Genomic DNA, 26,732 nt, shown 5'->3' with positions numbered 1-26,732 from the left:
TGTGCTCACACTTTGCACACACTCTCCTGCCGAGGGCACCCGGGGTTCCGGTGAGGTCAGGGACTATCCGTGTTATAGCAAGGACAGCAAGGCACAGACAGCTCAGCTCACCCGCTCTCCATCGCACCCCGGATGAGCAGCAGAGCCGGGACAGCGCCCCCTCTCCACCATGCAACCCCCCCTCCCTTACAGAGCAACCCTAGGCCGTCCCCTCTCCTCTCTCCACCTCGGCCTCTGTGCATGGGGAGTTGCCATGACCTCCAAGCTCTGTGGGACTCCCAGTTCCCACTCCTGGATGAGGGCTCATGCCTCAGAGTGAGAGCCAGGGCCTCCCCTGGGCTCTTGTGAAGCAGGCAGATGACAGAACCACCCCCACGGCCACTGAATCAGACTCTCTACACACTCTGCCTCCCCACCTCCGCACGCTCACAAGGCCACATTCTCTGCTGTGCACCAAGGTGTGGGAATCCCTAGGGTGGTGGGACCCCTTGGCAGGAAGCAAAGAAGGGGGAAGTGGAAAGCTCCCCCCACTCAAGCCCTGCTAAGGGGGCTTCAGGCCACAAGGCTAGGGATGCTCTGAGGTCTGGCTACCGCTCAACCAAAGGGCAATTCCGAGGCTCGTGGAGAGATTAGGGAATTCCAGAGGCGCTACCGAGCATGGGGGTGGCAAGGAGGAGGAAGTGAATTCTGCTCCGCAACCATCTCTCCCTGGCCAGACAGGCATAAAAGTCTGAACAGATGTCCCCCCCCCCCGCCCCACAAAAAAAAAGAAAAAAAAAAAAACTTGAGGGAGGTGGGAACAACCAGCACAGCGGAGGAAGGGCGAGCCTGGGGGCGCTAGAGAGGCGGCAGGAAGGTGGGAACCCGCGCAAAGGCCGACCCCAGCCAGGACTACCGGCCAGGCAGCCCGCCCCCACCCCCCGGAGGCAGGCAGCTTGGCAGGGCTGAGCGCCAGCTCCTCGATCCAAACCGAGTTCCCACCGAGCGTGCTTAATGCAGCAGCGGTGACATTTCTGCCGGCAGAGGCAAAAACAGGAACTCGGCCATTTTGATGAAGGGCGTCCAGAGTGCGGGCGGGAGATGAAGGGGGGGGCGGTTTCGGCTCCTGCCTCCGACGCCCTAACCCCTCACTCCGGCCTCTGCGGAATGCGCCAGTCACAGGGTCACAAAACTAAGACAAGGCAGCTGTTACATTAGAACCGCTGAGCCTCTTGCATGGGTGGGGAAACTGAGGCCACAGCGCTGAAACTAACCAGATCCGGAGAGAGTAAAAGGAGCGATGGAGAAGAGCCCCAGGAGGATGCCGTAAGGAATGTTCTGGTGGGAGCGCCAGTCTGAAGAGCCAGAGAGCTGAACCCAGCCGGCCGCAATTACCCGCTAAAAAAGAGCCTACACACCTGGCCCCCCCAGCACTGGCGCGCCCTCATGAGGGCGCTCGCGGCGCCTCTAATGGTCCAAGCAGCGAGAGGGTTAAGCTTCCTCGCGGTACTTGCCGCAGTAAGTGGAAAGGAAAGAAGTGTCAACTCTGTTCTCACCACAGCGGGGCTGTCGGATGGCACCTCCCCCCGCCCCGCGCACCCCGCCCGGCCGGCTCCCCCGCCCTCCCCTCGGAGCGCGCGCGCGCGCGCGCACACACACACACACACACACACACACATACACACACACACCTCCCACCGCTTTGCCCAAATTATTTTCGATCCCGGGAGACTCCGGATGCCAGACGCGCTCCGCAGCGGCGGCGGCGGCGGCCGCGCCTGATTCATTGCGCCAAAGCTGCAGATGCGACCTCCCGCCTGCGCCCTGTGCCCCGGCCCGCTCCGGGCTGCGTGCGCGCCTGGAGAGATGCGGGGAGGTGGGGGGGTGCGTCAATTTGTAGGCGCTCCCCCCCCCCGTCAAGAGGCGGGCCCCGGCCCCCCGGGGCCGGGTCCCCAGTCCCCAGCTCCCCGGGCTGCGCTAATTAGCTTCCTCGGGGGGCGCCACGCGGCGTGAGGGGCGGCAATTTCCCGGCTGGGCTGTGGGGGAAGCGCTCCCACCGCCTGGGAAGGTGAAATGGGAAACTCGATTCAAAGAGAGCTTTCCTCCCCCCTCCCGCCAAGCGCCGTAGAAAACGGGTTTGAAATTCCTCCTCTCTCTCCCTTTTTTTTTTTTTTATTTATAGTGCACCGTCTCCATGGAAACCGCGGAGGAGGTCACGGTAGCTGGGCCCCCGCGCGTCACCCCGCGCCTCGCCGGCTGCAGGCGCCGGGATTGCGGCCTCCCAGGCGCCGCGGCCCGCGTGGACTCTACTCCGAGTTCCCCGCCCCCGCTCCACTTAGCCCGCGGCTCAGGCCATATGACTCTGCCGGGTCCCAACCGGGAACCGCGCACCTGGGTACCAGTGCGCTAGGCTGTGCTTCTGTCCCTGGGCTCCAGCACGCGGGAACGCGCCCAGATACACGTGCCCAGCTCCAAGACGGGAACTCGTGCGGCGAGACGCGGCCGAGGGCCTCACTGCACTGGTGAATGCGCTGGGGGATCGACCTATATAGGCGTACACCTCCAGAGCTCTCGCTAAAAGGGGACCACCCGTAGTCAAGAACGATCGGTCCCGCCTGGGTTACTTCCTAACCATGTGACTTTGGGCAAGTCACAACCTCTCGGCGTCTCACCTTGCTTGTCAACAAAATGGAAGGGTTGTGTGGCTTGAGACCAAGTATGTTAAACGTTTGGCACGTGGTTCTGAAAAATGGTAGCTGTCACTGGGGTTACTTTTTCAGGCTGGGAAAGCCGAGGCCCAAAAGGCTTTGCTCAAGGGCGCGGTCAGCCTGAAGCATTTACACCTTGGGAGCTTCCCAGCACCTCAGCCTAAACCCGCGGGAGGTGAAGGGACGCGTGCCGGCTTTGCAGGGCCTGGGCCTGCCTGGGGCGCGTCGGGCGGGACCTCCTGCGCGAGCCACATCCGCACCCGGAACCCTGGAAACGGGACTCCCCGCGGTGCGCACCCCACCCCCTACCCTGCACCATTAGCAACGGGCCTGCCTACCCTCCCTCCCAGGGCTGAGGCCGCACCTGCCCCACCGGATGGCCGCCCCGGGGCCAGGCCTTGCCCCCCACCGCGCACACTTCCTCCCGGACCCCCAGCGCCCCGTAGAGCGTGCAGGGGGAGGGGACCCGGCCGCCCCCGCCCCGCCAGCTTCCCACAGCCTGAGCAGCCCGGAGCCGGGGAGGCAGGAAGTCTCAGAGCCGGGGCGTGGAGGCGGGGTAGGGGCAGGAAGTTGGGGGTGACTCTCCCAGAGACCCCAGACGGGGCCCCGGCGTGGGAGCGGGGTGGGCGGGCGCGTAAGGATTAAGGGCGCCCCCCCACCACCACGCCTCTGTAGCCTTAGGCCACGTGACCCTGGCCGCAGCGCCCCGCTGGGTGAGGGCGAAGGCCGCTACCTCTGGCGACCCCCGGCAGCGTGCACAAGGCGGGAGGGGCAGCCTTTGTCTACTGCGCCGCAGAGGCAGCCCCCCACGCCCCCTCCCCCCCGCGCCCCGCCGGGCCCTGCACAGCCCGGGTTTTCCATCCGGCCCCGCTCGGCTCGGCAGCTGTCAGGGGACCGAGCTGACCTTCGCGAGCAGGGAGTTTCAATTAGCCGCAGATCAGATAAGCGGGCGGGCCCGTCTCTCCGGGCACCGCGGGGGCGCAGCCCCGCCCCCGCCACGCCGCGCCAAACGCGCTCCAGATGGGAACAAAGATGAGGACGCAGCTCCACCTGCCTCCCCGGGGAGGGGGGAACAGGAGGCCCCGCCGGGAGGAGCTTCCCACCGGAGGAAGGGCTTGGGCCCACTCCCCTGCCCGGCTAGGACACCACTCGGGGGCAGGGGTCTAGCCAAAAACATCTCGGCCGCTCGGCTTGTCCCCTGCACGCACGCGGACCTCATCCACAGGCGGGCATCGTGCCCTCCCCTCCCCCCCTCCCCAGGGAGGCCTTTGCCACCTCTGATCTCATCCGGAGCGCTCCCTAGGAGGCTGAGAGAAGACGGCCCCAACAGAGAAAAGAAACTGAGGGAGAGAAGGGCTGGGCTTCTGGATTCAGGTCACACCAACCACTGCATTCTTTCAGGTGTTTATCCGGGCCTAGCACGTACCCGGCGCTGTTTAGACTAGGGGGCCAACAGCCTCATGGAGCTTAGATTCTAATTCAGGAAGACAAACCAGAATCGAGTAAACAAATCGGTGACCAGGATGAGCTCAGAGAGTCTGAAGGGCCATGAAGCCCTTAAAACAGGTCCTGTGAGACTGACGTCGGGGAGGGAACCGTGTTGGCTGGGGTAGTCAGGGAGGGCCTCTCTGAGGAGGTGACATCTGAACTGAGACTGAGCCTTCAGGAGGAACCAGCCAAGCAAAGGAGAAGGTGTGGAGCATACCACTGGGGTCATGACCTTAGGCCCTAGAACAGGGAAGCAGCTAGAACAGGGCTTTGAAGACTAGGTGAGGGGTCAGGGTTGTTGAAAAGTGACATGGGACACTTTAGGGGGTTCTAAGCTGGGAGTGACATGGTCTGACCGGAATGTTGAAAGATCCTTCTGGCTGCTTTACAGAGCAGACGAAGGCAAAGGTACAGAGAGAGGCCAGGGAGGAGGCAGGAGGATGGGGCTGGAGAGGACAGAGGTGAGGAGAGGGGCAGTTTACGGGATCAGTAGTATCTTTCGGCTGATGAAGGGGAGGTGAGGAGAAGCAACAGAAGCCTGCTGAGAGAGGCAGGGCTTGAACCTAGGTCGGCCTTCGGGAGCATGGATGTGCTGCTCAGAGGTGAAGGATAAAGCTCTGCAGCAAGAATGCCAGGGTTCATTGAGTTCCCGTCATGGCACAGTGGAAACGAATCCGACCAGGATCCGTGAGGATGTGGGTTCAATCCTTGGCCTTGCTCAGTGGGTTAAGGATCCAGCGTTGCCATGAGCTGTGGTGTAGGTCACGGACTTAACTCAGATCCCGCGTTGCTGTGGCTGTGGTGTAGGCGGACAGCGGCAGCTCCGATTCATCCCTGAGTCTGGGAACCTCCATCTGCTATGGGTGCAGCCCTTAAAAAAAAAATAAAAAAAAGGAATGCCAGGGTTCAAGTGCTGGGACAGATGTTTTCCAGCTGAGTGACCTTGGGTAAGCATGTCTATCAGTTTCCTCAAGGATTTTAAAAAGAGACTGTCACTGTAAGACTTGAATATGACAGCATCTGAAAAGTGTTTATCACAAAGTCTAGTAAAGAGTAGGTGCTCAATAAACGCAGGCTATGATGATGGGTGTTGTGGTTACGCCCCCACCCCCGCACCACCCACACCTGCCTCTTTTTGTCCTGGAACCAACCCCTGACCGGCTCACCCCACCTCTAGCCTCGTTTTCATTTGCTGAGAGCAGGAGCTCCTCCTCCCATCTCCCCCCTGCACCTTTTTTTGGAGGGCAGGTGGCTGGGGGACCACTGGGAAGAGATTCCCCCTGTCCCGGTTCCCTAAACTGACTGCTGGGATCCCTCCTCCGCCAGGACCCTGGGACCCCAGCTCCCCAGCTTGATGTCCTGGGACAACCCTCTGAGCCCCTCAGCGGTCTCCCTATGGGCCTGCCCTCCCCGCCCACCGGAGGAGTTGAGAGCATTCAATTATCTTTCATTGAATCCGCTGTGTGACCCTCCAGGCAAGGCTGTGGTGGGGACAGAGAAAAGCAAACACGGACCCTGCCCTCAGGCAGATGCTTCCAAGACTCCACGGGGGTTGGTTAGGGCGTTTGCTGCTATAGGAGCTCAGAACAGGGCAGGAGAGGGTAGAGAGACTCCTCTGGGGAAGCAGGTACTACAATCACAACGCCCATTTACGGAGCTTTTACCCGGAACCAGTCACCACGCCCTGGTACAGACAGGTCTCTGAGTCCTTACAACCACCCAGTGAGGTCCATACTATTACTATTCTTTTGTGTGTGTGTGTGTGTGTGTGTGTGTGTGTGTGTGTGTGTGTGTGTGTCTTTTTGCCTTTCCTAGGGCCGCTCCGTTGGCATATGGAGGTTCCCAGGCTAGGGGTCGAATTGGAGCTGTAGCCCCCGGCCTACACCACAGCCACAGCTGCGCGGGATCTGAGCCACGTCTGCGACCTACACCACAGCTCACAGCAACTGCGGATCCTTAACCCACTGAGCAAGGCCAGGGATCAAACCCGCAACCTCATGGTTCCTAGTCGGATTCGTTAACCACTGCGCCACGACGGGACCTCCTTTACTATTACTATTCTCATTTTATGAGCAGATAAACAGAAACTTCCAGAGGTGACGTGCCTTGCCCAAGATCATACAGCAATTAAGCAGTGGAGCTGAGAATCAAACCCACATCTGGCTGAGGCCAGAACAGGAGAATTTAAACATTCTGCTCTCTGGTCTTGTACTTTCTATGAAATGCAAGGATGCCTCTGAAAGGCCACCAGCCAAATTCCTGGGGTGGCAGCAGATCTTGCCCCTACTTGGCTCAACTTCCCTGGTTGCCTGAGTCTTCATCTGAGTCCGCAGGAGCCCAGCCTGGTGCTGGGTATACAGTAGGCACTCAAGCACGGCTTGAATGCGGCTTCCTCCTGACAAAGCCGCGTCGGTGCCCACCCTCACCTCCACACCTCCCCTTGGGTTCTGGGGCCCCACCTCCCGTTTGGGAGCCTGTCCTGCTGCCGACTAGGACAAGGAAAGTTCTAGTTTGCATAATATTTGCATCTGCTTTGCATGCTGTTCACATAACATCAAAATGCACAGAGGCCTGGCCCTGGTACCCTATTTCCTCTCTTGGCCTGCTCCCTCCACCTGCTGACCCAGAGGGTCCTGGGGAGTGCTCCTTTAGGGTCCCTGGAAGCGTGACTGTTTCCAGCATCCTGGGGACAGAGATGGCACGATTCCTGTCTCCCCTCATCTCCCCTCCCCTCCATCCCTTCCTGAGGGAATTTCGATGGGTCAGGGCAGGGGAGCCAGTGGCAGAAGCTGGTGTTTGTGCAGAAACCACACACACACACACACACACACACACACACACGGCAGTGCAGCAGGAAACATCTGGAATCTGGGTGCCTGCCGCCCCGTGACATAGGTTGAGGAGGAGGCGGTTCTGGCGCTGGTGGCGCAGTGCCGCTGCTGCTGATGGCTGGGGCATCCTCAAACCCCTGCCGCTTCTCACACTGGGCCAGTCTGCCTCCCCAACAGCCAGCCTCACACCTACAGAACCTTCTACTATGGCTGCTTGGACTGGGGGCAGGAGATGGGAGGCACAGGAAGAACCAGAAGCCAGTAATGGGATGGGAGTCAGGCCTGGAGAGAAGCAAACTGTGGTTCTGCGATCCTGGGGAATGACGGGGAGAGTCCGTGGCCAGCCTGGCCTCAGCCTGGACCTTTAACCAGGTCAAGAGCTCTTCAGAGACCCCATGTGGGGATACAGAGGAAGAGGGAGCTACTGTGATTGGCTGATGAAGCATGACCCACATGAGTTAACAGTGGCCAATGACCTATGCTGATGGGACCCAGACATCATTGTAATGAGTGTCTTGGGGTCTGAAAGGCCATGAAGTGTCAGCAATTGAGGACTGTGATTTGCAGAGGCATCTTCCAGCCCACACTTGCCCCTTTGCCCACTGCAGGTGGAGATTTCAGGCTTGGAGACCCCTAGAAGGCGAACAGGAACCAGAGACCCAGGAACTCGGAACGGTTCTCCCGCCTGTCAAGGTGCTGGCTCCCCAGCCCAGGGTTCTAGGTCTGTCACCATCCAGCCTGCCTCCCTCTTCTACTCTCCCCCTGCTCTACCTGATACCTGGACATGGTCCCGGCCCGCAGCACCTTCAGTCCCCTGTCATCTTCTCTACCCATCCTTTGAAGCTGACATCTCCTCTCTAGCCAAGGACCTCATGTGAGTCTCTGTGATGGACTGAACGTTTGTGTTCCCCCAAAATTCATTTGTTGAAATCCTAATCCCAAATATGATGGTGTCAGGAGGTGGGGGTTTGGGGGTGATTAGGTCATGAGGGTGGAGCCTTCATCAGCGCTATCAGTGCCCTTATGAAAGGGATCCCAGAGAGATCCCCAGCCCTCTCATCATGTGACGACACTGTGTGATGACAGCATCTTTGAAAAAGGAAGCAGGCCTTCCAGGGACACTGAATCTGCCGGTGTCTTGACAGTGGACTTCCCAATCTCCAGAACTGAGAGAAATAAATGTTTGTTGGTCAAGCCATCCAAGCTATGGCATTTTTGTTACAGCAGCCCAAAGGGACTGAGCCCCCAAACCCAGGAGAGGCTCCCTGGGGTCCCCTCTGCTGAGCTCCCAGAGGAAGCGTCCACCTGGTAGGGCCTCTCCCGGCCCCTGACCTCTTGCACATGCCCCTAGCACTGGCCTAGGCTCTCATCCCCACCGCCAGCCCTTATCCTTCTGGGGTCACAGTTCTGCGAGTAACTCCAGCTTCCACAACTTCTAGTCACAGAATTTCCTTGGGCCTCAGTTTCCTCATGTCAGATGGAGAGAATACCAACTTTCAAAGACCCTTGTAAGAATGAAGTTAGATGAAGTCCTTAACGGAAGGTCTGATTTCCACTTATTTATTATTTATTTATTTTTTGTCTTTTTGCTATTTCTTGGGCTGCTCCCACGGCATGTGGAGATTCTCAGGCTAAGGGTCCAATTGGAGCTGCAGCCACCGGCCTACACCAGAGCCACACCAACACGGGATCCGAGCCGCGTCTGCAACCTACACCACAACTCACGGCAACGCCAGATCGTTAACCCACTGAGCAAGGGCAGGGACCGAACCCGCAACCTCATGGTTCCTAGTCGGATTCGTTAACCACTGCGCCACGACGGAAACTCCTGATTTCCACTTATTTAATCATTCCCTAGGTATCATCGAGAGCCTTCCACGTGCCAGGCATTGTTTTAGGCACTAGGGTTTCTGCAGTAAATCAGAGACAGGGATTTCCATTCTAGAGGGAGAATGACTATCGACCACAAATATGGAAACAAAGAGGATTTCACTTGATGACACATGCTGTGAAAGTATGACTAGGATGCCGTAATTGGGTGACACCAACACAAGTGGAGGTGGGAGTGGGGGGTTTTCCATAAGATGGTCAGGGACGTTGTCTCTGAGGTGTCATTTGAGCCAGGACCTAACGCTGAGGAGTCAATGCTGCTAAAAAGCAGAGGAAGGGTGTTCCAAGGAGGAGAACGGCAAGTGCAAAGGCCCTGAGGCAGGAGGAGGATGGTGTGGCTAGAGCAAGGGGAGCAGGTAGGGCAGTGCATGGGTGGGTGGGGGGGGTCTTCAGGGAACTTGGAAAGAGTCTGGCTTGAATTCCAAGGGCCTTAGAAAAGCACTGGAGTTTTTCGCAGGCAGGAGCTGGGCCCTGATTCACACAGTAACTGCTCAATAAAGGCTTGCCGTTGTCAATATGAAGACGAGCAATAATACAAAGGGCCGAGGGGAACAGCAATCTGCCCAAGGTCACAGAGTCCCCAACCCACAGCCCCTTCCTCCTTTGCCTGGCTCAGCCCCGCCCCCGGAGCCCAGCGGCTCAGCCCCCACGCCCGGCGGGGAAGGCGCGGAGGGCATCCTCCCTTTCCTCATTCCCACTCCTTCCCTCCGGCCATTTCCCGTGCTCCCGGCGCCTGCGCCCCAATTAGCCAGCGAGGCTGCCGGCCTCGGCTCCAAATGACAGACACCTCCTGTCACCCCCTGACGGGCGAGGAGATTAACTCTGAGCGGCACCGGCTCCAAGGGACAAGGACAGGGAGGAAAGAAGAAGGGGGAGGGGAGGACCGAGCCCGCCCCCACCAGGAGCCCCCAGCGCCTGGGAAGGAAGGGGGGCTGCAGGGGGCCCCAGGCCTCGGCGAACGAGGCCCGCCCCCCTCTGCTGATTGGCTGCTCCCTCTGGGGCCCCTGCCCCGACCTCCGCCCTCTGCCGCTCGAGGGCAGGGACCCGGCCGCGTTCTCAGGGTGCCCGGTCCTTTTACGCCCTGACGTGCTCAGTGCATTTCTTTCCTGCCAACTCATTCAACCCTCCCAACAACCCCATTTTAAAGGACAGGAAACTAAGGCTCAGCGGTGGAGGGACAGGTTCAAAGATCACACAGATGGCCTAGAATTTGAACGGAGGCTGCCTGATGGCAGAGGAAGTGTCTGTCCCGCCTTTCCCTATGAGGAGACTCGGCTCCTGCCACTTGGGAATTTACAACCTGCTTTGGGCCAATGAGACATATGCCCTGGAAAAGGGCATTAACAGAGCAGGTCTGAGGACAGATGCTAGGGCGCCAGGCTGGGGGTCGGGAGCTCCAGGTGACACTCTCAGGAGGATGGAGCCGGGAGAGGTGGGTACCGACCGACTGGAAGTGAGGACGAGAGGTGAGTGGACCTCTGACACAGGTAGGACTGGTCAGAAGACGACAAGAGGCAGGTGTTCTGGGCAGAGCATTGCCCAGGCAAAGGTCTGAGGGCAGGACTAGTTAAGGCAGGCCTCAACTGGTCAGGGCTTGAGGTGCAAGTGACAGAAACCCAATACACGCTGGCTTAAGCAAACGTGGAACTTGCTCGTTCAGATCAGTTTCCCTGTCCCTGCGTCGTCCGTGGCTGGCTCTCGCCATAGATTCGGTAGCAGCCTCAAAGTCCCACACCACCATCCCAGACAAGCCGGGCCCCATAATTCCAAAGTCCTGGGATTGCACCTGATTAGCCAGGCCCGGGTCACATGCCCATCCCTGCGGGAATCACTGTGGTTAGGGAGGGAGCATCTGCTGAAGGGCCAGGTCCCCCAGGGATAGAGCAGGAAAGGGGTGGGGGAGGCGGTCCCTGGGGTGGGTGGGGGGCACTGGAGCCAGTCAACACCAGGGCTCCCCACTTCCAGAGCTAGATTCTGGGCCCTGGGCGACTCCTCCCTGGGCAGCCTGAGCCCTCCACTCTCCCCAGTTCTGAGAGTTCTTACCTGTGTGGCAGCCCTCCACCAGCGCAGCTCTGGCCTGGTGAGAGGGGGCTCCAGGAGGCCTCTTGATCCAGGCGTGGCTCCCTCAGGCTTTCTCTGGGGCCTTAGCCGTCTCCACAGGCCTGCCTGATCTCTCCACACATCCTTCGCCCGTAGCCACGCTCCAAGTTGCCCCTGGAGTTTGTTTCATTATCAGGGTCTTTAATGGTCTGTTACAAAGTCACCAGCTCCGACTGCCAAGAAGAGCAGTCTTGCAACAGGACAAACTATGGCCAGGTGCCAGGACGGACTTCTGCGGGGGCGAGAGTTCCACCCTATAGCAAGGGCATGGCTGTCGGTGTTAGGAAGCAGGATAATAGGTAACAGGTGGGCCAGCCACCACGTTAAAGGGATAGCTGCTCATCCCAGAGCCAATGCGCTCCCTTCTCCAGGAGGAGTCGGGGAGGCCCTTTACTTGAGGCGGTGGGTCAGGCTCAGGCTTTGGAGCAACGGACTTGGCCATCATACAGACGGAGATAGGAATTCCGGGTCAGCTGCGTGACCTTGGGGCATGCCCTCTTCCGTCTTGGTTTTTCTCATCTGTAAAATGGGAGAATGCAAGGCCTGACTTCAAGGGGTAGCGAAATTCAAATGAGATATTGCGTCCAGGTGGTGGCACAGCTCCTGAGAGACTCTTGCATACGGGGGCAGCTGTTAACCACTAATTTTCTTCTAGCTCTGTCCAACCCCGGCCCTTAACCTGGAGCTGCGGGCAACCCTTTCTGCACCTCAGTTTCTCCGTTTGTACCTGCAGCCCTCACCCTCCGAGGGTGGGCGACTGGGATGGTCTCGCGGAGGAGAGGACCCCTCCCACCCTAGTCGGTCCTGTGTGTGTTGGGTGGGGGGGTGGGGGGGTGGGGGAGGGAAGGCGGCAGGCAATGCCCAACCAACGATTTCACCAGGCTGGGCAGGCAGCGCCAGGCAGGCGGGAGCTGGTCAGGTTTTTAATTGAACGCGATGCAAATGAAATGTAAATACCATGCAAATAAGCTCTTGCCAGGAGGCGCTGGGCTGGGAGCTCAGGGAGCAGGGAGGGGACTGCTGAGCAGGGGCCCTCCCCTGTCCCCCTTTCTCTGTCTCCCGTGGCTGCCCACGCCCCTGCCCACCCCCTGGTGCTGCCCACCCGACCAGGCCATTCTGTTCTGGGAACAGCGGGCAGTGCATCCCCCCTTCAAGATCTGCTTCCCTAACCCTGTGGTTCCTGGTGCTGGTGACAGGGTGCTTGGGAAGAAGCAGGGACCTCGAGGATGGGGCTAGGCTGACGCAGACACCCACAGTCCCACAGAAAGACCCATGAAGACACAGACGGGACACACAGACAGAGACGCGCAGGAACCACCGGCCCTCTCAAGGTCCCTGCAACACTGAGACCCACACAAACAGCCAATCACACGTAAATATACACAACTGCACATTCAGTCACAAAAACACACAAAAAGATCTGGTCACAGGGACACATACACACCCACACAGAATCTGCCCTGCTATGAGGACTGCAAACTGAAGTCCCTGTGCTGGCCTGAGGTCAGGGCTGATGGGTGGGGGGACAGGCACCCTGTGTGGTCAGAGCCTGGTGGTCTGAGTGGGGCCAGATGGGCTGCAGGGGGTGAGGGAATCCTTCCGGGTGGCCTGGGCCCTTTGCCCACCCCCGTCCCAAGGCACATCACCATACCCCAGGGCTTATAACCACTAAGCAACCCCGGTGTTGGTCCAACCTCAGGTGTTGGGGTACTGAGCCCATCCTGGGGTGCAGAATCCCCCTGTGGTTCCACAGCCCCTCCCCTTGCGGCAGCCAGCCTTCTGGGGGAGGTTGGCCCAGGTGACAGGGCTTGTTCTGCCAGGTCAGGAATCCATGCCCCCTTGCCAAGGAGTAGGGATGAGCACAGAGGCGTGGGGAAGGCTGAACCGGCTGGACAAAGCTCCATTCCACCCAGGATCCACATCTGGGGGTGGTTCCAGCCACCCCCCCAAGTGACTCACGGTCCACATTTAACTCTCATTAGCGCCTCTGAGCCCAGCTGGGAGGGACAACTGCCAGCTTCCCCCAGCAGACGGGGAGCTCTGGGTGGGCCGCCCTCGCAGCCTCAGTTTCCCCCCCAGGGGCCTGGCCGGGGGACAAGGACCATGTGGGAGAGCAGTGGCTCAGAGGCCTCTTCCTCTGAGCTGGGCCTGCCCTGCACCGCAGGCGCGGCATGGGGGGCTGGGCGTGGCCTCTCCCAGAAACCCCAGCCCCAGTCCCCCACCGGATGCACCCCAGCCTCAGATAATCCCCCACCACAACCAGAGCCCAAGGGTCAGGAAGAGGGGACGGGGCAGATGGCTTTGGCTCTGAGGCGACTGAAGTTGTGGAGGATCCTTCGGCCAATCAGGCCAAGGCGCCCTCAAAAAAAAAGAAGTGGCTCCCCCTCCCTCCGCCAGGCCCTTACACAGCGGGGTGGTGGCGGATGGGTGGAGGGGGCCCAAGAAGCCGGGACCCGCGGCCAGGGACCCATGGCCATTCCGGGCCGCCTTCCTTCCACCCCTGCACAGGCTGGACCTTGCTCTGCTTTAACCAATGCGGCCCTGTTTCTCCGTCAGGATGCACAGGGTGCCCTGGGCGCGGGCCCCTGGGAAGCTCTGCCGAAGCCCCCCATCCTGCCCCGGGAGCGCCGGCTCTGCCTGCCCCCCTCCAACCCCGCACTCCCTGCCCCCCCTTCCCCTCTCTGTGGGAAGGAGGCAGCTGGGGCGGGGGTGGCCGCGGGAGCGTCTTGCCCGTGTGATCGTGTGATCGTGCCGAGCCGGGAATTCGGGGCCATGTGGGAAAGACATTAGTGCCGGCCGCCCTGCCAGCCAGGAATGCGCCCCCCGCTCCGCAGCCGCCGCCTGCCTGGCCCAGAAACAGTGACTCACCCGCTCCGTGTTCGTGTTCCCACCCCCTCATCGTGCACCCTCCGCAGCCCACCACAGGCCTGGCCCGGGCTTTCCAGCCTCCCCTGCCTTTGCTCCAACTGGTCCTGCTACCTGCCTCGCCTCTCCTCCGGTCTCCAGCAGGCTCAGGCTCAGGATGCCGATGCCAAGGCGGATCACACCTCCTGGGGAGCGCTCAGACCTCCCCAGGGCTGTCTGTTCTCTAGACTCTTGCTCTGCGGATACACGTCTTGGGGACCTGGCCCCTCAGGCTGCTCCCTCACTCCAGAGTGATCACCTCTGGCCACGGCAGAGCCTGGGTGCTGCACAGGGCAGGTGCAGAAGAAAGGGAGTCGATGTAACCTGCTCAGTTGGGAAAGCAGGGCGTTGAGTGGGGAGCGCTGTTCCCCCACTTCCCCTCTGTGACCCTGGAATAGTAAACAAGGCCACCTCCCTCATAGGATGTATGACCTTGGGTCCCTTAGTCCCCTTGTCAGAGCCTCGCTTTCCTCATACAATGGGGATAACAGCATGCACCCCGTCGGCTAGCAGGGCGGCCATGCAGATGCTTTTGTCTCTAATGTCCTCAGCGCACTGGCCTGCGGCCGAGAGGGACTCAATCACAATGACAGTGGTGATGACACTGCCAGTGATCGCAGCTATTTCATGAGCACCTACTACACCGCAGGCCCTAGGCTGGGTACTTCCTAGACATTCTCTCAATCACCCCTGCCTCCGTCCTATGAGAGTAGGTCCTGTTATTCTTTTACAAAAGAGGACATATCGGAGTTCCCATGGTGGCGCAGTGGATAACGAATCCGACTAGGAACCATGAAGTCGTGGGTTCGATCCCTGGCCTTGCTCAGTGGGTTGAGGATCCGGCATTGCCGTGAGCTGTGGGGTAGGTGGCAGACGTGGCTCGGATCCCACGTTGCTCTGGATCTGGCGTAGGCCGGTGGCTGCAGCTCCGATTGGACCCCTAGCCTGGGGACCTCCATATGCCGTGGGAAGCGGCCCCAGAAAAGGCAAAAAGCCAAAGTGAAAAAAAAAAAAAAAAAAAGAGGAAATATTGAGGTCTGGTAAGGGGAGGCACTGACTCGGGGACCAACACCCCAGGCTCTGGTTCCAGCACCCACAGGGCCCTCCAGTGGGAGCATCGGCTGGGTCCGACTCTTCCAAAGACCAAACTGGGCTCCACTAGGTAATCCCTACCTGCCTGGGAATCCCACAGCCAGCCTTCCAGCTCACCCAGGTGCACCTCTCATAACTTTTAATAAGAAGTAATAGCACAGAGCAGCGGGCATCAGCTTCGTTTTTAATTATCTAATTTACATTTAATTTTTCCCACCAACATGATGCAGGTTATTAATGTTTTACCTAAGAGCATCTATTTATGGGCTAAAAATATGTTCACAAAACTCAAGGGCAATGCTTCTCTTTTGCAGGCCCCCAGTTCAGTGGGGGGGAACCCCAGCGGTTGCCAGTCCTATGACCCAGCAACCAAAACAGTTCTTGACCCTGGAGTCATTAATGAAGAGATGTCCCAGAACCCTTTCAGAGCACGCCGCTTCCCTTCCAGCCTCCAGAAAGAAGGATTACAGAGTGTCTACTCTGCCAGAGACTTTAGGGAAACATCTCATTTAATCCTTGAAGCAACCCTTACAGACCAGTACTATTAAATACTTGTTCTACAAAGGGGCAACCTCAGGAAGAAGCAGCCTACCCGAGGTCACACAGGAAGTGCCAGCACTGCAAGCTCAGGGTCTATGACACAGAGCCTACGCTCTGCACCGCAGGATTGGGTGGCCTGCTCAGAAAATCCGTGCCCTGGTCCTAGAGACACCAGCTCCAACCTTGAAGACCTGAGGTCTGTGGGGAAGGGTGCCCTGTGCTTCTCAGGATGTCCACGGGGTTGGGGGACAGGACGAATGGGGAAGAGTGGGTACAATGACACAGGTCTCACAGCAATGGCCCCTGGGGGTCCCTAAGATCTGGGGATGGTTTTCCAGGCCTCTCAGTGGCTGTGCCTTCCGTGGAGGGCCCTGGAAATGGCAGGGCCGCCCTTCTTTCCCCCTCTGCACCCCGTATGAAACTAGGCCTCCTCTAAAGCAGAGCTGATGCGCACAACGTCTGCCTTCCAGGAGGGAAGAGAGTATCAACTCCAAATGAGGCCTGAGCCCAGGCATGGTGGAAAGAGGACCCAAGTCCAGGGCCAAAGGGCAGTGTGGGTGTTCACCTGAACTTCGCCCACCCCCGAAGTGGGCCGTGTGGACCCTCCCCTCAAGCGTCAGCCAGGCCGGGGCTGGAGAGCGCCGGGGACTCCTCCTCGGCTCAGTCAAGCTCACGCAACCAGGAACCCCTCTGACCTACCTTTCAACAAGTGCCTGGGGGTCTTGGAAGCTCCACACGCCACTGCAGGACAAGAGAGGGCCACCCTGGAACCCAAAGGCCTCATTAGTGCCTCTGAACCACACTTCGCGTCCAGCCCCGTGTGCTCCTCCAGAAAAGGGCGATCATGACCCAGTGCCAACGGCAGGGAGCTGCCAGGACCGCCATGGTGATGAGATGAGATGGCACAGCCAGAGCTCAAGCACCTACCCCACGCCTGAGGCTCCCCTCCTCCTTATAGCTCCCTCATTACACAACAAGGGGGAGCGAGGCCGAGAGAAGCCAAAGGCCCACCCCAAGATCGCACAGCAGACCGGGGTCGGAGGTGGAAGTGGAACCCAGATTTGGGTTTCACCCATGGGTGGGACTTTATAAACTCCATGGATCATAGTGAGTTAAGCTTTACCTAGGCGCCTGGTCCAGGCTAGGCGTGTGTGTGTGTGTGTGTGTGTTGCTAGTGGGGGGGGTGGCGGACAGGGTGTCAGGGGAGCTGCTGCTGCCGCCTCCCTGGTATTTTTAGCCTCGAGAATGAGCTGAGCTCAGGGCTCTGAGCAACCATCGGCAGGGAGGGAAGGTCCCCGCCGCCCCCTCCCTACCAGCGCCAGCCCAGAGCCGGGGTTGGGTAAGGGGGCCAGCCCGGGAAAGTGCACGGACCCCAGGGACGGGGCGTAGTCAGATCCCGCACCCCTGCACCCCAGCCCATCCAGCTCCAGGTCATCTTTCCAATGCCCTCTTCCTGCGGGTACCTCGGCACCCAGCCGAGCTGGCAGGGACTGGCACCCCACCTCATCCCCTGCATACCCTTGGCTTCCCCTGCTAGGAGCTCCTGGCCAGCTCTTGTCTGCGAGGCCAGGTCAGAGCTGTGAGGTTCCCATGACAACGGATGACAGCAGCAGAGGCTGCTGGCCACAGGGTCAAGGGTGAGGGGAGTGTGGGTGTCAGAGCCGGAGAAGGGAAGAGGCCCAGCACGGTGCTAGGGGAGAGGGAAGGAGCCAAGGACCCTCAAATGACAGCTCCTTCTTGACGTCTGAACCCCTGGGGGGGGGGGCCTAGAACTTTGTTTCTTTAAATTTTTTCTTAGAGTTGATTCACAATGGTCTGTCCGTTTCTGCTGTACAGCCAAGTGGGCCAGTTATACCTATACACACATTCTATGTCTCACATCGTCCTCCACCAAGTTCCATCGCAAGGGTTTGGATATGGTTCCCTGTGCTATACAGCAGGATGGCATTGCTTATCCACTCCAAATGCAATAGTTTGCATGTACTAAGCCCAACTCCCAGGCCATGCCCCTCCCTCCCTCTCCCAGCTTTGGCCGATGGATGCTGGAAGGGTCTCCACTGCGCTGACTGGGGAGGCTATAGACAGGAAGGGCCGGCTCGGCCTTTGGTCACATGATCACGTAGCCAGCTACAGGGTCACAGCCTGTATGGAAACCCTAGCCCCTTGCCTCTCAGCCCAGGACACTGCTGCCTCTAGGCTAAGGTCTTGGGGAGCAAGAAGTAGGGCCCAGATGTTCCCTTATTCCCAACTCCAGGACGTGAACAGGTCCCAAAGCCCTCCGATCAGCCTGGCCATCCTGCAACTTGAATTTCCCATCTCTGAATGAGTGGTCACTGGTAGCTCATAAGCTATGGCCAAGCCTGGTCCCTGCCCTGCTTCCTAGTAAAGGATATGTTTTGGTTCCCTTGGAAGGGGACATGGCTGGGAGCATGACCATGGCTTCCTGCTAACTGCCCAGCCCAGCCCCAGGGTCCCAGACGGGGGTGGGGGGTGGGAATTTGCTCTACATACCCAGATTGATGAAGGCTTCCGTCCAGACTTAAGTCCCGCCAAAGGCTACCCAGGTTCCAGAACCATCACGGGCTCCTACTGTTCCCAAGACAAAATACATTCACTCATCCTGGAGCTTGAGGTTGACATCAGAGTCCCCTGGGCTCCCTCCAGTATGGTTTCCTCACCGCCCCAGTCTCCAAGTCTCTTGGTAAGTGACACGGTCCTTTGAGGCTCGGCTCTACTCTCAGCGCCTCCAAGAAGCCTTCTTGGCTCTTCCCGTCCATATAAACCTCTTGTTCACCAAGGGGAACAAGGCTTGAGAGTTTTTTGTTTTTTGGTTTTTTTTTTGTCTTTTTGCCATTTCTTGGGCTGCTCCCTCAGCATATGGAGGTTCCCAGGCTAGGGGTCCAGTTGGAGCTGTAGCCACTGGCCTATGCCACAGCCACAGCAACCCAGGATCCGAGCTGTGTCTGCGACCTACACCATAGCTCACGGCAACACCGGATCCTTAACCCTGTGAGCAAGGCCAGGGATCGAACCTGAAACCTCACGATTCCTAGTCGGATTCCTTAACCACTGCGCCACGACAGGAACTCCAGGCCTGAGAGTTGACAAGGACCTTTCACACAGGAGTTTTCAGTCTGCCCTCGTAGTATCTGTAGGAAGTGGCGCCCACGAGGGGAGCTTCTTGTAGAAGGTCATGCCTGGTGTCAACCTGGTACCCGCTGCAAGGCCCTTTCCTCTTGGGGCCCTCTCTTGGCAGTCGCCAGCCTGCAGCCCTGTAGTTGTGACCCTCAAACCCAGATCCAACACTTTCTTTTTCTAGCTCCTTATATACAGAAGGCCACCCTGTGTCCTGCACCTCCTATTCAACCATTTATTCAACATTTTTGGGAGTTCCTGTCGTGGCTCCGTGGTAACAAACCCAACTAGGGTTCAATCCCTGGCCTTGCTCAGTGGGTTAAGGATCTGGCATTGCCGTGGCTGTGGTGTAGCCTGGCAGTTGTAGCTCTGATTTGACCCCCTAGCCTGGGAACTTCCATATGCTGCAGGTGTGACCCTAAAAAGACCAAAAAAAAAAAAAAAATATTGAGCACTTAACATGTGCCGGTAAACACACTCTTCCCCCTTGGAGCTCACTTTCTTCTTTTTCTTTCTTTTTTTTTTTTGTCTTTTTGCCTTTTTTTTTTTTTTTTTTTTGTCTTTTTGCCTTTTTCTAGGGCCGCTCCCATGGCTGTAGCCGCCGGACAGCCACAGCAACGCCAGATCCGAGCCACATCTGCGACCTATACCACAGCTCACGGCAACGCCAGATCCTTAACCCACTGAGCGAGGCCAGGGATTGAACCCACAACCTCACGGTTCCTAGTTGGATTCGTTAACCACTACGCCACGACGGGAACTCTGGAGCTCACTTTCTCGCTGGGAAGAGCAGCAAGCAAACAGGAGCGCTCAGCCAGCCTGATCCCAGAAGGGCTGAGACGGGGACCCCAGGGCAGGGAGTGCACAGAAGGGGGTCCTCCCCGCAGACTCAGCGTCAGGCTGGACTCCCACCTCCCTTAGGTCCTGCCTGCCCGGGGAACTTGATTCCCACGTCTCACCTCAATCCCACCTGCTACAACTCCTCCAAGACTTTTTTTTTTCTTATTTGGCCCGACCCGCTGCATACGGAAGTTTCCAGGCCAGGGATTGAATCTGAGCCGCCTCTGTGACCTACGCCATAGTCGTGGCAACACTGGATCCTCAACCCACTTTGCTGGGCTGGGAATTGAACCAGCAATGTCACGGAGACAAGCCGGATCGTTAAACCACAGCGCCACAGCAGGAACTCCTCCTAAAAGACTTTTAAAGTGGGTGTCTGGCTGAGAAGAAGCAATACCCAGATCTCTGACCCCAGGGCTTTATCAACCAGCAATCTAACTCTATCCGCCCAGGATCTCTTTCCTCCACTGTCTCCCAAGATGGCTAGAGGGCTGGCTGGACAGCAGGCCCATCAAGCCTTGAGCTGACAGATCCGCTGCACCCCTCTCTGAGTCCCTGTCCCCCACCTCTGCTTTGGGGAACTGGTGAGCAGGACCAGCAGGTAGTGGGTAGGCAGGCAGGTGTCAGAGCCTCCCCGCCCCAGGCTGCTGGGCCAAGCTGGGGGAGGAGGAGGGAAAGAGGCTTCAGGAGGCTGCTTGGTCCTCGGGGTCCCCAAAGGCCACTGGGAAGGGAAGAGAAAACGAGCAAGGAACTCAGTCTCGGCGTCCAAAATCCTCTCACCAGTTAGGACCACGGGGGCTGCAGGAGGCAGGGCAGCTCCTGACACAGGACCCAGCGCTCCTCCTGGGGGCGGGGGTCGGAGCACCGGGCACCCTCGTGATGAGGCTGCTGCAGGGCGATTAATCTTGTGAGGCCTGAGCCTTGGCCCCCCACTCCCCAGCCTCCCGTGGTCAACCCCGCCCGCGCTGCCCCGGGAGTTAATCTCCGCTCGGGGGACTTCTCAGCCGCTGTCACGGCTGCATTAATTCTGAGGCAGAGGGAGGCCGGCGGGAGGGGAGCACGGCTGGCGGGGGTGGGAGAGACGCCTTGGGAAGGTTTCACGGTCAGCAGCTGGTGAGGAGGGGTCCCCAGTGATGGTGCCTGGGTCCCCTGCAAGGCCCGGCGCTAAGTGAGGGGCGGGGGCCACTCCCGTTATCCCCTCAGACCATCAGAGCCCCTGCACCCCGGCCTCGAGCCCTCAGCCACCAGCTGAGCCCCAAATGCAGTTTGCAGTTTTGACAGCAGATGTCTCTCCTATTATGATTTATCAAAATGCTTAAGGTAAATAATGCACACATATTTATAGGAAAGGAGGGGGGCAGCAGAGGTGGGAGGGGCCGGATGGGGGGGAGTTGGAGCCAAGGACTCAGAGCACCTTTGTCCCTGTCCCCAGCCCTCCCACCTTGACTCCAGCCTGGCCCTGGGGAAAGTGGGCTGGGGTGACATCGAGCCGACCCAGGCACCTGCCCAAGCCTGGCCCCCAGGAGGTCAGGGAGTGGGTGGACCTGCCTGGCTGGCCTCCCGCCAGGCCTGGGAGGTGGCCACCTGGGGGAAGCGGCTGAGCCAGCCTGACACCTCAGCCTCGTTTCCATGGCTTCACTGCGTCCTGGCTCCCGAGGGCTCCGTCGCCTTATCAACAGAGGGCTCCGTCGCCTTATCAACAGCGCGGGCACTGCCCTGGCCCTCACGCTCGCAGCCACTCCCCCCGGGCCCCCAGCAGCTGCCTGTGGATCCCGCTGCCACAGAGCCAAAGCTCGGCCAGAGCGGGTGCCCCTCCCTGAGCAGGCCTCAGAGCTGGGTGAGGGGCTGGGTGGGTGGTAGGAAGATGCCAGGGAGGCGCCAGGAAGTGGAGGGGCCGAGGCCTTTGTAGATTCAGGCTGCACCCACTTTGGGCCTCCAAATACCTGCAGCCTGTCATTCCTGGGGAGGAGGCCGTGATCCTGAGCCACCCTCTCCTCCTCGCCCTCACTCCACGCAGTGCTCTGGTTCCAAACATTTGTGGGCTTAAGAACAAGAATTCTCTTGCGTTTTCTGATTTGAAAAACAATATATGTTGACAGCAAAAAATAAATAAATAAATAAATAAATAAAAATTTAAAAAACCATAGCAAAAAGTGCAGAAAAGTTTAAGGAATGCTTGAGCCTAATCCCACATGGGGCAGGATCACAGGCAGCATGCGGGGTGGGGGTGGGGGGTTCTTTCGGCCAAAGCCTGAAGCACAACCAGGTGTTTAAACAGCAGCTTCTGAAACCAGAGGAACTTGGCTGTGCGCCCTTGGGTATGTCTGTCTACCTCTGACACTCTGAACCTCAACTTTCTGATCTATAAAATGGGACGACTGATCAATGCCCTCCCGCGGGGCTGTTGTGAGCTACTAAGGGCAAAGGACTGGCCCAACGCCTGGCGAAAAGCCCTATGGCTTGTGAGGTGGGGGACAGCGTTAGCTCGTCGAACCGAGGGCAGAGATGCAGAACCTGGAGCTTCCGGGGGGCGGGGGAAGAGGGGCTCTTTCTGGTAAGTTTCCCCTCCCCCGTGGGTAGCGTTCCAGTCAGAGCTGAAAACACCTAAGAGGGAAAAAATGCCCAGAAAGAGGAGATGATGTGTTTATTCGGCCCACAGAGGTTTGCTGGTGCCAGCAGCGCTGTTGCTGAGCTGCAGATCGCGGCCCTGAAGCCGGGCAATGTCACCCAGGCAGCGCTGGGGGTGGCATGGGGACACTTGCCCTGGCGCGCGTGGGTTAAGAAAGCTCCTGAGGAGGAGCCACCTGAAAGAGGGGCAGGCGCTGGGAGGGAGGGGGAGGCGGGAGGCGACAGCCCAGCCTCCGGACCCCGCCCCCAGCCCGCCGGGCCCTGGCGGACCTGGCGCTCCTCCCCGGGGCCCACCCCATCTTCACGCCCTGCTGCCTGGAATCTGAGGCAGCCCTTGTTCTCTGGCAGGAGGGGAATTTAATGCCGCTGAGGGATGGCAGGTCGACAGGCGACGAGAGATGAAAGTGTCCGCTCTGGCAGCCGGTCGGTGGCCTCCGGGGACCCTCTCCCGTAGCCCCTCTAGCCTCCCCAGCCAGTCTCCACCCGGTGTGGCAGAAAGAGCCCTCCAGGGGCCCCCAGGAGAGAGGTGGACCTCTGGGGACGGGACTCCCTCCAGGGCTGTGTGAGCTTGGGGGGCAGCTGGGCCTCTCTGTGCAGCTTACCTGCCTGCGGGGCGCCTGGGCCAAGGATTATTACCATGCTGGTGGCGGCCTGTCCCTCCCCTGCTTCGGCTGTCGTCAGCAGGGCCTGTCAGCACAGGGCGGCGGGCGGGCCGTGGGGGGCCAGGGCTGGCTGCACAGTGACCTCCATCCGTCCATCCGTCTCTGGCACCTGGGAGGGAGTGGGAGCTGGTGCTGCCGTCAGGGCGGGCCCGAGCGGCCTTGACTGCAGCCCAGCCATGTGGCCGTGGCCACCTCCTTCTTTCTGACAGCACAGAGCTGGGCTGCGTCCGGGAACAGAGGCTGCGGCCCCAAGTCAGAATCTACCCCTTGCGCCACCAGCCCCAGGGCCTTGTTGGAGGTGCTGTGGGTTCTGGCCCTGTGAGGTGACCTGGTTGCTCGGCAAGGCACTCTGCCGAGTGTCCCACGCTACGACCTCTGGTTATGTTGCCCTTTATTCCTGGGAACAGAGAGGCAAGGGCATCTGGCCAAGGTCATCCCCAAGGGCATGCGCACATGCGTGCACACACACACACACGGATTTGATACATGGTGACCAAGAAGAGGGGCGGACTAACGTGTCCAGACTCAGACTCCTGGGCCCTCCTTCCCTGGCGACAGCTGGGCCTCCAAAAGCAGCCTGGTGCCCGAGCTCGAACCAGGGCCCTCGATCCTGCTCTGTGACTCGGGCCTGTCACGTACCGTCTCTGGGTTTCAGACTCTCAAGTCTATAAAATAGATAATAATCTGGATCCTGAGGGCTTTGGAGCCAAAGCAGCGAACTTATTCAACCAGTTGAAACCACCCCCGGCTCAAGACAGCCTCCAAAGAGCCGTGGGCCAAGGCGAAGCAGCCATAGAGAAAGCCGGGGTCCTGGCCCACGATGGCCCAGCGATCACCCAGCGCACAGCCGCGGCTGTCCTGCTTCCTCCTTCCTGCACAGCCTGGCCACCCTGAACTCCGAGCAGAGGGGCAAAGGCCCCGTCTGGAGTGCTGAGTCAGGTTCAGGGCATGAGACAGGGTCCCAGCTTGAGGCGGGGAGCAGGGCAGCAAGGGACTAGGTCAGGCCAGGCCCCGCTGCTGTGGGGGGAGGGGGCGCCTGGCAGGCGCTGGGCAGGCTGGGGTGGGGAGAGGCCTTTGGCGGCCACAGAGAACAAAGAGGCTGGGGTTGCCAGGATATTCTGCGGAGCTGAAGCCGGCGGTGGTGGGGCTGGGAGAGGGGCCGTGGTGGCCGTGGGAACTGTGCCTGCTGCCCCCACGCCAGCTCCCCTACCCAGTCGGGGCCTCAGGGCCAGGCTGGGGTAAGAGGGGCTGCCAGGGGCCTCGACATCCCCAGAGCTGCATGGCTGTCAGGGCAGAGACCCAAGAAAGGCTGTAGACAAAGACACAGGGCACATCATGTCAGCATCACCGAGGGGGTCACAGGGGCACACGGACACATGACGCCACGAGCACACACCGGGCCGTGTCCCAAGGTCACAGCAGGGTCACGGGCCAGCATCACACACTCACGTAGAATCCCTGATATCCGACCCAGGGCTACACCCATGATGGTCACACAGACACAAGCTCACAAACCACATGGAACCACCCACCATCTTGTCACAGGGTCATGCGAGCCACACAGGATTGGCGCGGCCATGCCCAGTGTCACATACTTAGTTGTACGACCGGCTAACACACGGGGTCTGTTACAGGACTGAACAATGTCCCAGGCAATGTCACAGGACATCCCAAAGCGTGAGGCTGCTGGCACATGCTGGCATGGCCACAGGAGGTCTCAGGGCGGCGGCCTACCCCACCTGGTCGCAGACCCATTTCCATGTCACAGTCAGTGTCACGTACAGCCACACTACTGCACAGGGTCACACGTAGTTGTCAGGGCTTGAAGCATCTCTGTCACACACACACACACACACCCCTACATGGAAGAGGGCTTGTCTCTAGGCCCAGGTACATTCAGTCCCCAACCTCTCCGACCACCCCCTGCCACTCAGGTGGGGCACTTGAGGGGACGCCTCCCGGGTCACCAGGTCAGGCTCCCCCGCATAGCAGAGGGGAGCTGAGGGCACCCCTTGGGAGGGGAAGTGGACATTTAGCTCCACAGGGGAGCCCGCCTCTCTGTACTTCTCTGTCCGAAGGGACAGCTGCAGGGGTGAGCCTGCCACAGAAAGACACGGAGGCGGGAGAGACAGGAGAGACAGAGCTGGAGACACGAGACACCCGTGGAGGCTGCGGTGTGGACAGATGAGAAAGAGACACACAGAAAGGAGGGACAGGCCAGCAGGGACCACGAAGACAGACCCGGATAAAAAGACGCAGAGACGGATGCGCTGGCGCAGGGCCGGCGGGGCTTTGGGTAGGAGGAGGAGGGGGCGGCTTCTTGGTGAGATTTGGGTGAACAATCGCTTTTAAACAGCCGCACAGGCCCTAGCTGCCCTTGACCGTTAACGCCGAGCCAGGCCCTGCCCTGGCGTGATGTCACTTCATCCTCAGGCAACTTTCTGGGGGAGAGACCGTGAGTGTCCCGTTTCCCGGAGGAGGTAACTGAGTCTCATCACGTGTTGGGCCTCAAGGTTCTCCCCACCCCCGCCTGCGCCTCCTTCCGACACAGGGGCTGGCCTACTGTTGCCACAGAGCCCGGTCCGAGGGGCCCAGCGTGGAAGAGGTGAGGGGCTTCAAGCTCGGGGCGCCTCTGCGCTGGGGGCTGAGCCCAGGCGCCACGGCTGGGCTGTGGGTTGGCACTCCAAAGGGCACAGGCTGGCTGAGTCACGGCAGCCCCCCTCGGGGCTGGCACCAGAGCTGTCCACCCCACACCTGTAGGCATGCCAGCGAGGGCTGGCCGAGGCCATCTGCAGCCTGTGTGCTGCCAGCAGCCAGGCGGGGGCCTCCTGCCCGGGTGCCCCCTGCTGGCCAGGCTTCCCACTCCCACTCCCCCAGGAGGACCCTTCCCGCCCCCCCGCAAGGTCCTGGAGGTGCTGCAGCTTGCCTCGTGCAGGGGGCGAGGGTGCCCCTGGCTGCAAGCCCCCCTCCCCGCTGGACACCCCCCTTCGGCAGAGCCGCCTGGAGAGATCACAGGCAGCCACATGAAAGGGAATTTTTCCCAGGCAGAGATGAAGTTGAAAGCTGCCTCCCACCGCCCCCGCCTGCCCCTGCTGTGCCAGGCCAGGCTGCTGAGCTCCTGGTGCTCGAAGGGAGCTTGTGACACCCGGCAAGAGCTTGAGGGTCAGAGGCCCCCACCCAACAGGGCTGCTTTTTCTCCTCCCGGGGACAATGGCAGAGATGGCCACCTCGCCGCCCACTCGGCTTCAGAAGCTGCCCCTCCCCTCGTCCCCGAAGCCCTCACCCACCTGAAGCCTGGCCCCGAGAGCATTACCAAGTCCCTTCTCCAGCCTAGCTCCATCGTAGCCAGGCTCAAAGCAGCGAGGTGGGGAGAAGGCCTCCCGGTCAAGGGGATGACAGGCCTCGTCCTGCAGGCCGGCCTCTGTGGTGCCCAGGGCTGCCACCTCTTCCTGTTCAGGCTGCCCCGGCCTAGCCCACGCGGACATCTGACCTCGGGGGTCCCAGACAACCTCGTGCCGACAAACGTTCTGGGCGGGTAGGGGCAAGAGCCAAAGCCAAGGACACCTCCAGGAAGGGGCTGTACATGGGGACAGGGGGGAGCTGTGTGTGTGTGTGTGTGTGTGTGCCGGGCACAGCCAGGTCCTCGTGAACCTGGCCTAAAACTGCTCCCTGGGAACCCACCGTGCCACAGGACTGCAAGTCCAAAAAAATAAGAACCTGGACAGGTAGCTCCGCGCCCTGCCACGCCCGGACCGTGGGCTGCTTTGCCCTGATCAGACCTGATGGACGGACGGAAAAAGAGAAGGTGGCCCCAGGTGAGTGAAGGTCCCCGGAGGTCCAGGCACTGAAGCAGGGGTGCAATCCAGCAGGTGAGGTGCTCCGGGGCGTGCCAATTTCCAGATTAAGAGGACTGCCACCCTGACCGCCAGGCGGGT

General features: G+C 59.8%; 1 protein-coding gene across 1 annotated transcript in view; it reads right to left on the bottom strand.

The window, feature by feature from the left end:
* PSD2 (pleckstrin and Sec7 domain containing 2) overlaps positions 1–26,732 on the bottom strand; it is a 684,196-nt gene that overhangs the window by 117,586 nt on the left and 539,878 nt on the right. The gene's annotated exons all lie outside the window — the stretch shown is intronic.

The sequence above is a fragment of the Sus scrofa genome, chromosome 2 (genome assembly GCF_054392235.1).
Source record: "Sus scrofa isolate SSC_HxYL_T2T_F1_AM1 chromosome 2, Sscrofa_HxYL_maternal_Yorkshire_Landrace_v2.0, whole genome shotgun sequence".
Classification (NCBI taxonomy): domain Eukaryota; kingdom Metazoa; phylum Chordata; class Mammalia; order Artiodactyla; family Suidae; genus Sus; species Sus scrofa.
Note: the sequence above shows the minus strand (reverse complement) of the source record. Positions and strands in the feature narration are given on the sequence as shown.